The 7,763-nt window shown below is 59.3% G+C and overlaps 1 long non-coding RNA gene across 1 annotated transcript; it reads left to right on the forward strand.

The window, feature by feature from the left end:
• LOC120614194 (uncharacterized) lies at positions 1-3,792 on the forward strand. Its single transcript, XR_005655883.1, has 3 exons — positions 1-163; positions 1,171-1,378; positions 3,135-3,792. It is a non-coding gene; the product is annotated as an uncharacterized LOC120614194 (long non-coding RNA).
• The last annotated feature ends 3,971 nt before the right edge of the window (positions 3,793-7,763 follow it).

Consider the following 7,763-nt stretch of genomic DNA (forward strand, 5'->3'; position numbering starts at 1 on the left):
GAGAGAGAGAACGAACATCTGGCACCAGTGACCTTGCTGGGGAAAGGAATTAAGAACCAGGTGCCTGGGCCTGGGACGGCTGCCTGTTAGGGGCAGGAGCCCCAGCACTGCTGTGGACTCCAGTGCCCATCCTCAAGGCCTCAAGGAATTCCTGGGCTTAAAGGTATGCTAATCCTGTTACCAGCCTCCTGGGGAAGGCCAAGCAGTGCCCAGGAAGCCCGCCCTGGGGCCTGGGCTAACAGGCACCTGGTGTTCAGTGTTGCTTGCTTCTGGGGGCCAGATTTTGCCTTACTTCTCATCCCAGCCTGACGGGGAGGTACGCAAGCAATGGGAGAGGATGGTTCAGCTGGCCTTGAGGAGTCTGGGGCTTTCCCAGGAGGATGGGGCTGGAGGCAGAGCAAGTCTCTCTGTAGGTCGAGGCCAGAGGTGAGGAGGAGGTGGGGCGCGGCAGGCTAGAGGAGGGTCTCCTGGCCTGAGTGTGCCCTCTGGACCAACCCCCAGCGCTTGCACACGCGTGCACACGCACACGCACACACACACACACACACACACACCAGGATCCTTCTCAGCAAGAAATGACCTTGACGGCTACCATGCCTCAGGTCGACAGAGGGAGCCCTAACTCTGCAATCCCCCTGGTTCCAGGGCTGGCTGGCTGAAGACTGTTCCAGCCCAAGGTGGCTCTGCCTGTTGAGGGACATTCCTACGGAGCTGGTGGCAGTGGGAATGGGCCTTGTGGGACTGGAAGAGCACTGTCCCAGGCTCTGACTTTCCTGTAGGTGGAAGGGAATGAGAGGTTTGAGGACTAGGAGGAGGGGCTCAGGGATGGCCGAGGTCAGATGGGGGCAGGCTTCTGGGCCCGCAGCCATGTACCCAGCCCAGCCATGTCCAGGACCTCTGCTTCCTGCTGGAAGCCACCCTCCAACCCTCCAGTGTAGCCTGCCCCTCCCTCGTTCCTATCACTCTCCCCCAACTCCACACTGAGCTTTCTGGAATGGGGGGCCACTGCCCAGGACTGCCTCCTTCTCCACAGCCTGTTATCTGGCCCCAAATTAGGGTTCTCCTGAAGCCATCCCAGGAGCCAATCCCAGAGCCCTGTGGAAGCGGGGAGGGGAGAGTGGTGGGGCAGGGTGGGAGCCGGGCTCCTGAAGCTCCCCCCAACCCCGGCAGAGAGGCCTACCTCAGGCCCCTTCCCTCCATCACTGAAGAAGAAGCAGTAGGAGCCACAGCCACCTCCTCCCCCCTCCCTGCCGCCTCCTCAGCTGAGCCGGCAGGTTGTCTTGGCAACGGGAGGCGGAGAGGAGATGCGCCGAGGGATGGAGGTGTATGTCACCGAGGAAGCTGCCGTGCTCCTGCCCCACGCCCCAGGCCCTTGAAGGTACCGTGAACCCTCCCCACTCCCTGCTGCCCTTCCCCTTGACCGCCCCCCCACCCCATTCAACATGCTTGTTTCTCTGAGGAGAATGCTCCCTTCCTCCCAGCCTGGAGACTGTTACCCATTCCTCATGAGCCATCTCTCTCCAGGCCCCTGTCCACAGCTGCCCTTTCCAACAGCAGCTTATTCCAGCCCCACCTCTGGGGACCCTTGCACAGGAAGTCAAACCTCCTGGGATGGGGTCTGGCAAGGGGCGAGCGAGAGTGGGGGAGGACCCGAGGTAGTGGAACAATCGGCTGCCGTCCTAAAGGCTGAGGCGTAAAAGCGCCTGGCGCTTGGCCTCTGGGAGAGGTGGAGGGAGGCTGTGCAGGCCTAGGGTGGGGCCAGGGCAGTGAGGGTGGGGTGGAAGGGAGAGAAAGCAGAGAGGCTGGCGGAGGGCCAGCCTGGTTACCCAGAGAGGCCTCGTTCCTCTCCTCCAAGGCTGTACCCCTCCTGAGACATCAAAGGTACATCCCCTCCCACATCACCTCCTGGCTTTTTATTCATGGCTAGATGGACCCTGCCCCACTCCAACGCCCCGCGGTCCCATGCCTTCCCACAGGGCCCTCTCCCCCGCCACATGCACCGCAGCTAAGTCTGGACTCTACTCTTTCTCAGCCTTCTTCCTTTCTCCTTTCTTGCTGGAGCCCATCTTTTGGGATTCATTCTTCTCTGTCTTCCACTAACCCAGACACATCCTCCCCTTCCTGTCCCTACCTGCCCCCTCCTGTCCCCTTCTTTTGGAAAAAGAGGTCCCGGGGCACACTCCCACTTGTCTCCCTCAAGACCCTCCCCTGTGATCTTCCATTCAGATACCCCAGAGCCCCTCCCCAGTTTCTAGATTTCCCCAACTGACAGCTGATACATCAGCTGACCGGCTGTGGGCAGTGGTTACCAGGGCAACAGCAAAGGGCTGCCTAGGTAGGCAGGTATGCTAGGCGGAGGTGGAGAGAGGCAGGGGCCAGGGCCAGGGTCAGCTGCCTGGGCTCCCTTCCCTGCCTGCCCCTGGGTGTCACAAATGAACTGGGCTCTGCTCGGAACCCAGAAGGAACTAAAAGGCCAGGGACAAGGTCCTGGAGCAGTGGAGATCGTCCCAGAGACAGGGAAGGTGCATCCCTGAAATTCTATGTCGGGACTTGGGCATCACCTGACAGGAAGTTCCCTTTTGATGAAGTTGCCCTGTCAAGAAAAGGGGTCCTTCTCACTCAAACCACCACCGCTGGGCTCTGCTGAAGTTCTCAGGGGATTCGGGTTCCTAAGGGGCCAGCCTAGTCTCTTGTGCTGAAGATCTGCTTTTTCCAATCTTCCCATCCACCCTCTGCAAAAGAGGGTTAATCCTTGCGTGACCAGTTCTGGCATCTGTGCCCACACCCCTAGCCCTCAGCACCCTTTAGCACCGCAGAGAGGCAGGGACCCCAGAGGCCTCTGTGGCTGCTGTTAGGTGCTGAGTAGGAGATACAGGTGCTTGGAGAAACTAGGTGTTGTCACCCCTCGGTTACCAGCAGAGCCCTGTCCACCCTCCCCCCATCCCCCACCCTCCGCCCTACCACAGGAATCAAACTCTGGCTGTTTATGAGAAGGCTCGAGGGGCTGCGTATGTGTGAGCATGAGTGTTGCAGGGTTGGGGGTGTGGGAAAGGGAAAAAGGCCAGCGGCTGGCCCAGTCTGCTTCTGATTCTGCTTCGTCATGATGCCGGCTTAATGCTCCTCTTGTTTGAAAGGGATTGAGCTGCAGTGAGCGAGAGCGAGGTGGAAGAGCAGACACACACGAACACACCCCGGGCTGGCCGCACGCTATCAGCTGGAGGTGGGGAGAGAGCGGGGAGCCGGCGGCCGCCCGCTGTCCTGCCCACCCACCTGCCAGACACAGACTCCCCAGCACGGGGATCCAGGCACCAGGCTTGCGGAGGAGCCGCGTGGGGGCTAGGGAGGGGGAGCCCAGTAGGGTAGGTCCCCTCCTTCGCCAGCTCCCCACCACCACACCCCAGCCGGCTTTTTTTCCTGCTATTTGTGCTCTGAGAAAGCACAGCTGAGTTCCTGGAAGAGATGCCTGCTACAACCTAGGACAGCCTGGGACCTGGGCCTGCGCCTGTCCCTGCCCGGCCTTGGGGCTCAGAGTGTCTGGGCCAAACTGGGAACAGGTAGGTGGCAGGGTTTCCCATGCTCTTCCCTTCTTTGGGTGCTATGGGCTGCAACCCCAGCCTGGGAGAAAGGCTCTGGGTGGTGGCAGGGAGACCCTGGAGAGGGCCAGTTGTGGCCGCTTGTTCAGTGGGAGAATGGCCCGCTGGCCAGATCTGATCCAACCGCCCTCTGATTTAAGGCAGAGGGGCTGGGGTGTTCATGCTGTCACCGCAGTGCCCCCTTCACCTAGGTGTGTGGCCCAGAAGTCTGAGCGAAGGGATGGGGCCCAGGCTGGGCAGGGGAGCCGCTTCCTCTTTGCCAAAGGACAGGGAAGGGGGAGAAAAGGATTGTCAGCCTCCCGCCCACGGCACCACAGACCCTGACGGGGAGCGGCTCACACAGAGGCCTAAATGCTGCTGGCGTAGGGCGTGCTCCTGGGGAGAGCGCCCTGGGGAGCCCCCTTCTCGCCCTTGGCTGGCCAGGCTGGGTGAGGGCCAAATGCGGAATGAGGTTGGGTGGCAGGGCGTGGCCGCGGGTCTGACCCCAGTGTGCTCTCGCTGCTGGCTGCTGCCCTGCTAGGAGCTGGGGGCCCAGCAGACATGCCGGCCCCCAAGGATCCAGAGGCGCCCCTGCTAGTTGTGCCCTCCCTCCGCCTGACAGGCCAAGCACCCTTTCCCCGGCAGATGCACCCGGTATGTCCCTCCCAGGAGACTGTGTTGCCGGGGTGCCAGAGTCAGGGGAGCAGGTCTGAGGTCTAAGAGATGGAGGCAGTCGTGCTTTGGAGATGGGTGGCACAGGACGCCCCACGGGGTGGGTAAAGAGGGGCGACTCTGGGTATGTTGCCGTACACATGCACAGCTTGGGGAGAGGGTGTCGGCACATGGCGCGAGTGGCTGTGAAGGGGAGGATCGGTGGGTGGATGCGCGAGGGTGTCGACGGCGCTGTGTGTCATTTTGTGGGGGCCTCGCCGGGAGAGTGGGGGTGTGATCTTGCGAGCAGGTGCGTGAGTTCTGCAGCTGAGCTTCAGTGTGGGCGCTCCTGCCTGTGCCCACGTGTGAGTCTCGCTTCAGTGCTGTGGCCTCTACGTGGCCCTGTGTCAAACGCCTTGGCAGGCTGTCCACCCTGGGGTGCAGCTCGATGGGAATTCCTCTTTCGGAGCTCAGGTGGGTGTGCAAAGACCAGACAGGGATGCCTCATAATTCAGAAAGCTGATTTTGGGGTGTGAGTTCCTTGCATCTCCCCCAGCCCTATTGATCCAGCTTGTACAAGTGACACTATAGCTTGCCAACAAGACCAGCTATAAATAGAGGCCAGAGCAGGAACATGACCAAGCAAGCCTGAGGGGCTGGGGGCACACAAAGAGGGACTCCTCAGAGGGCAGATAAAAACTCAAGAAAGAGATCTAAGAGAAATAGGATGAATAGATGCATATTCGAGTTAGGTAGGAGGGGTGCCTGGGCCCAGTCCTGCTGTCCTCAGGAGCAAAGGGAGGCAAGGCCTTGAACAGGTGGGTTCTCAGGCCAGGACCCAGATTCTGGCTCACCGGTCCCTGCCGGATGCTCCCCAGAGTGTGAGAGGGTGCTGTATAGTGTTAGCGTTAGAGGAACTCCAACCCTTGTCCTAGCAGGTAGAACAGGGCTTTAAGAATGGGGGTGAGGGAGAAGGAGAAAATGAGAAGAGAGAGTGATGGCTTCGCTAGCCTTAGAAAAGGCACGGGCCTCAGGCCTGACCAAGGTGAGGGAGGCTCCGATGAGCCACTGGCCCGGAGCAGGAAGCCCTCCCCTGCTCTCATCACATCCTTTTTGAGGGAGCGTGGGTGCCACCCCTTCCCCCCACACACAGAGCCCGCCCTTGGAGCGGGCCTGGGCCTCCCTGCTCCCTCAGGTCCGAGCCGCCCACCCTTCTCCTCTCCGCCCTGGGATGCTGTTTTGGGAACTGGTGACCTAGCTGGATCTTGCCTTTATTTCTGGCTCTGAGTTGTTGCCACAGTAACCGCAGGGGTGGAGCCGGGAGCAAGAGAGGGTGAAAGGGAAACAGACGGAGGAAGGGTGAAGAAAGTAAAGAAAAAAGGAATAGAAAACAGAACGAGCAGGCAGGGCTGGAGCAAGGACCTCAGTCACGCTGTGAGTGAAACTGGAGGGAAACGGTGGGGTCGAAGTCCCTGCCTGCCCTGCCCCCAGCCCACTGGGACAGCCTGCCTCATTTCATAACTCGTTTACAGTCCGCACCAAGGCTTGACCTTGCCCATGGGCACAAAGCCTGAGTCTCCCAGCCTCCCTGCCCCTTGTCCACATGCCAGGCCAGCAAGTAGGATTCTGGGCAGCTCCCCCATATGAGGTGAACACATGGGATCCCAAGTTCCAAGTTCAGATTAAGTGGGATCGTTGGCAACCCGTTGAAAAGAGTGTCCCTTGGCTTTGGCCTGAGACAGGCCTGGGTGGGAATTGCAGCCCGGCTTCTATTTGATGTCCTTTGGCAAGTCAACCTCTCAGCCACGGTTTCCTCATCTAACTGGGGTAAACGCTGGCTTATGTGAACACAGAGAGGATGCATGAGAGCCCCTGACCCAGTAGCTGGTGCAGAGCGAGTGGTGGCCGGCCTAGGATAGGAGCAGAAACTGGACCAGAGGACCCAGGCTGTGGGTCTCCCGGTTGAGCCTTCACAGTCAGATCAGGCCCTAACTGGAGCGAGACAGAGTGAGGATGGGTGGGTGGGTTTTATCACCCCACCAGGGAGCTGAGAGGCTCTAGTTGCCATGGAGATTCGGGTGGGCAGTGTGAGGTGGGGCCGGCTGGTGGCTCAGATAAGGCCGGCTGCACAGCTGGGGGAGGGTGGGGCTGACAGAGGCGCTTGCTGGTGTCTGATGGGGGAGGAGGGCGGGCAGCTGAGATGTCCCTTCTGCCACCTGGGCTTGCCTTCCTCCCAGATTTTTTCCTTTCCTTCTATCCCGCCCTCCCTTCCCGCTGCAGACTAACCTTGGGACCTCTTTCATGACAGGCTGCTGGGACCTAGGGAGTGCATGCGCATAGGCAGGAGGTGTGCACGTGGTGGGAGAGGGGTGAGGCTGGAGGAGGTGAGAGAGGGTGTGGACTTAGAGGAAAGTAGCTTTGGGGGAGGGCTACCTGTGGGTGGAGTTGCCTGTGTGGTGTAATTTGAGAGAAGCCAAGAAAACTCTCTCTCTCTCTCCCTCTCTCTCTCTCTGTCTCTCTCTGTCTCCGTCTCTCTCTGCTCTCTCTCTCTCTCTTTTTCTCTCTCCTCTCTCTCTCCCTCTCTCCTTCTCTCTCTCTCTCTCTCTCTGCTTCAACTCTCTCTCTCGCTCTCTCTCGCTCTCTCCTTTCACTCTCTCACACACACACACACACACACACACACACACACACACACACACATTCATCTGCCCCAAAACATTTTCCCTGCTAGCTTAAAATTTCACCAGTAAGACCTCACGCCTTAAGTCTGGCCTCAAATTAAAATGCAATGCCCCCGGAAGGGCAAGATATTAATAATTTACCAGCGTGCTTTCTAGCATACCGGGTGGGCACTGGCGTGACGGCAATGTGGCTCAGGGCGAGGGAGAAGATGCAGAGGCTGAGGGGTGAGACCCGGCTCAGGTGATGGGCAAGGGGCTGTGGAAAGCTGTGTATAAGAAGGGGGACAGAGCAGAGGCATCATTATTTTGAACCCCCTCTGAGTGGCCGGGCCTGTGGGTCAGTGCATGTGCACGTGAGAGTGTGAGTCCCAGTGCATAACCGTGTACACCTGTGAAATGCCTCATCTCGGACCCCTCTCCTTCCTCCTTACCACTGATAGATAGTCATTGCTCCTCTCAGTGTCCCGTTCCCCCCAGCAGGTATTCAAGGGGAGGGTACCAGGGCCACCAGGTGCAGACACAGCCTCCAGGACACATGGCAGCTTTGTTCTCCCCAACAGTCTCAGCCACGCACACTTCCCACAATGAACCTTCCAAACCCTCTCTGCTTTGTTCAACCTCTGCCTAACCCGCCTCTGCATAGGACTTTATCTCTCACTTTTAATAAGAGCCTCCCAATTGGGACTGGCCCCTCTAAAGGCCCCTGTATGTGGTGAGCCAGCTTCTTACCTGTCCTCCTTTTGGAGAAATGTGGTTTCCTTTTCAAAGCTGGGCTCTACCTGGACATGGACCGGACCCCTCTCCCCTGCTGAACTGGCCCCCTGCCAGGTAACCCCCATCTCCGGCAGCCACCATCTCT

The sequence above is a fragment of the Pteropus medius genome, unplaced genomic scaffold (assembly GCF_902729225.1).
Source record: "Pteropus medius unplaced genomic scaffold, Ma_sr-lr_union100, whole genome shotgun sequence".
Lineage (NCBI taxonomy): Eukaryota > Metazoa > Chordata > Mammalia > Chiroptera > Pteropodidae > Pteropus > Pteropus medius.